Here is a 3,876-nt window from a genome sequence, read left to right as displayed (position 1 = left end):
GGGAGGTGGCTGGGGAGCACGTGGAGGCTGCAGCTGATGGGGAGCTGGCTGGGGAGCACGTGGAGGCTGCAGCTGACGGGGAGCTGGCTGGGGAGCACGTGGAGCTGCAGCGATGGCTTGGACTGCTGGGGAGCTGGCTGGCATCGGTTGGTCCTCCTGCTCCACCCTCCTCCAGGACCACCTGGAAAGATGGCCAACCTTGTACCAGTATAGGGTGAGGAGGCAAAACCGGTAAACTGGAGCAGGCTCGGGGACAGGAGACAGAAAAAAAGTGCTCAGCCGCATGGAGGGCAAAAAAGTCTGGAGTGGGCTCGGGGACAGGAGACAGAACAAAGGTGCTCAACCGCATGGTTTAGTCCCCCTCACCAGGAGGGTGAGGGAGGTCTGCCAGAGGTATAAATAAGGAGGAAGGTAATCATAGGAATGCACCCCAGCTGTGCGCACCGACAAATAAGTCACTAATTACCGAATGCAACAAAGCTGAGGTACAGATCCTGCAGGTCGAGAGAGCAGAGGAGAGAAAGGCGGAAGAGAGGCAGGTTGCGCCGAGCAGACCTGACAGATGTAGCTGCCTGCTAATAGACTAGCTTGGTATGCTAACGAGTCCTCACACCTGCACAAATGTCAAAACACATCAATATTTATCTTCATCTTGTGCCATTGCCTATCCTCTTTGTTTATGCCCTTGCTTTGTTGATGACAGATTCATGCTGTCGTCCTTTCTCTTGTGTTAAAGTATAACTATGATTCTCAGTATATTCAAATGATAGTTCTTAGGTTCACAACATTACTTCCTCTTTTTTCTAACATTACTTCTTATTCATGTTCCAAGCATCTCCAAATCATTACTCCAAGTCCAGGCTGCTACTTGTGAAAACACAAAATTTACGCTCTAGAGCCAGTGTGTGGTTTGTCCATTCTGGGCTACTGTAAAAAACATGGTGGCTCAGCATGGCGGCCTCAACGATAGGAGACCCCGCTCCTATGTAGAGTTAAAGTCAAACATTTACATAGTGTCAGGTCTGGTGTGTAAAGATGCCAAATAGTGTTTGTAGTGAACTCAATTATAAAACCAGACAAACTGAGGTAGAGAAAGGTTCTTTTACTTGTTGCAACCAAACTACTAATACACAGTCCAGGATCACAATCAGGTTGATAAGACAGTCCAGGGTTGGCGCCGGTACACAGGTATAGCCAGGAGATTCAAACTCGAGAGGTCAAGGGGAATAAATCAGAAGCTCGGTACGCTGCAGGCATTCAGAGTCTGGGAAAGCATAGGCACAACACTCTGGTCAAAAACAGTAATCCAAGGTCAGAAACAGAGAGTCAGGCAAGGTATAAATGCTGGAGAGTCAGAGCGGGAGTCTAGAACAATCTGGCAGCGTTCTAGTGAGGGAACGCTGCTTATAAGCTGTTGGACACAGGTGTGAGTAATCAGAAGCAGGTGAACACAGATTAAACTAAAGAGCCCGTAACTGAGGTGCGACTGAAAAGGAAGTGGATACAAAATAAAGCACACGACAGGAAGCAGATGGGGCAGGATCGTGGCACATAGACCTTAGCCAAAGACATTTAAACTCAGTTTTTTACAAGTTCTGATATTTAATTCTATAAATATTCCCTGGGGCAGGTCAGTTAGGATCACTATTTTATTTTAATAATGTGAAATGTCAGAATAATAGTAGAGAAAATGATTTATTTCAGTTTTTATTTCTTTCATCACATTCCCAGTGGGTCAGAAGTTTAGTTACACTCGGTTAGTAGTAGGTAGTGTTGCCTTTAAATCGTTTTTACTTGGGTTAAACATTTTTGGATGTCTTCAACGAGCTTCATACAATATGTTGCTGGAATTTCAGCCCATTCCTCCTGACAAAACTGATGGAACTGAGTCATTGTTTGGAGTCCTCCTTTTTTCAGTTCGGCCCAAAAGTGTTCTGTTGGATTGAGGTCAGGCCTTTGTGACAGCCACTCCAATACCTTGACTTTGTTGTCCTTAAGACATTTTGCCACAACTTTGGAAGCATGCTTGAGGTCATTGTCCCATGGGAAGACTCATTTGCAACCAAGCTTTAACTTCCTGGTTGATGTCTTGAGATGTTGCTTCAATATATCAACCTAATCCTCCTTCCCTGTGAAACCATCTGTTTTGTGAAGTGCCCCAGTCCCTCCTACTGCAAAGCAACCCCACAACATGACGATGCCACCCCTGTGCTTCACGGTTGGGATGATGTGCTTTGGTTTGCAAGCCTCCCCCTTTTTCCTTCAGACATAATGATGTTCATTAGGGCCAAACATTTCAACTTGTTTCATCAGGCCAGAGGACATTTCTCCAGTAAGTAAGATCTTTGTTCCCATGTGAAACATTCTTTCCCTGGTCATGTGAGCAGCAGCAGTTATATAGTGTATTTTACTCACAGTTGCATCCGCTGTGTGAAATCCACGGGGGTCTCGCATGCAACTTCATAAACATTTCACTGTTTTTAAAAAAAATATAAAGTTATATTGTAATCGCAGTGTTAATGTTGAAACTGATTGTGGTCCTTCAGAGTGTACTGCCAGTGGATGCATTGCCTTATCTCCACCTATAGGTTTCAAACCTGATCAAACTCTCATAAAATGCAAAAACAGACAACATATATACAGGGTTTCAAACCTGATCAAACTCTCATAAACATATATACAGGAAAACCACACAGATGATGTGAACTTGCAGTACCAGATTAGTGGGGCTTATCACATCCACAAGCCTGATTTTATTTAGTCAGTAATTAGTGATTTCAGAAAAAAAAACTTTTAAATACTTCAGCTCTTTAAATGTCCTGATATTTGCACAGTTCACACATTCATCACACTGAAGATGCTAAAAAGTCAAGAACTGCGTGCACGTAGCATTTGACCCCAGTGTGGAAGATGGATCTCTATGGCAGCTGATGGAAAAGGCTGATCTTTATGAACTCCCTTGCTACACTGTGGCATTTACTCAGCACTGACACTTGATCTTCATAATGTGTCCATGGTGAGGTCACAGCAACCTCTGGCAGACATGTCTGCTGCATCGCAGACGGGAAGCACAAAGCGCTTGTCACAGCACATTTGGGTCTCCCACTAAAACACAATGCGGTGTAGCCTGCACCCTTTGACACTGCCCTGTACAGTCTCTAAAGCTGCATTTGCTTATGTATGAATATTTGTATTGGTTTAGTCCAAAGTGAACTCAGCAAGCTTCTGCCATGGGTTTCCAGATACAGCAAACTGGGAGATGCTGTTTTCACTCAGGTGAAGTGTATAGAAGACTGTTCTGTAGCTGCTATTTCAGGAGGCAGTTCCATGGAGAATAAGGACGTCTCCTCCAAGGAGGACAGATTTTCCTTGTGATGATAGAAGGACAAGCCAGAGAGGACTAAAGGTTTTCCCTGTCTGGTACTGTATTTGATCATTTCTGAAATATCAAGTGTGCATGAGCTTAAATAACTGGCCACTTTGTACTGGATCATGTTTTAACAGATTTTTTATGTCACATTTTCACTTGATTTATCAGACAATGTGTCTAAAACTTGGTTAATGCACCTTTACCAAATTCAGATTAAATGGGTTTACGTAGAGGGCCAGTTCACCCAAAGTTTAACACAGAGCTAAAAACAAATAAGCAAAAACTATGAACAACACAAACTGAATGAAAATCATTTTAAAAAGTCCCACTTTGAGAACTAATCTTGGTGTGTCTTGTACCTAGAAAGTCACACTGCTGTTGCGTTTTATAGAGGAGATGTTAAAATGATTTGATCAAGACACAATTTCAGGCATCTTCATTGTACCATTGTGTCAGAAATATCTATGTTTTCAAACTTAGCACATAAATGTGAAACTATCTGTTCA

This window comes from Monopterus albus, unplaced genomic scaffold, assembly GCF_001952655.1.
Source record: "Monopterus albus unplaced genomic scaffold, M_albus_1.0 scaffold79.1, whole genome shotgun sequence".
In the NCBI taxonomy this organism is placed as follows: Eukaryota; Metazoa; Chordata; class Actinopteri; order Synbranchiformes; family Synbranchidae; genus Monopterus; species Monopterus albus.
Note: the sequence above shows the minus strand (reverse complement) of the source record.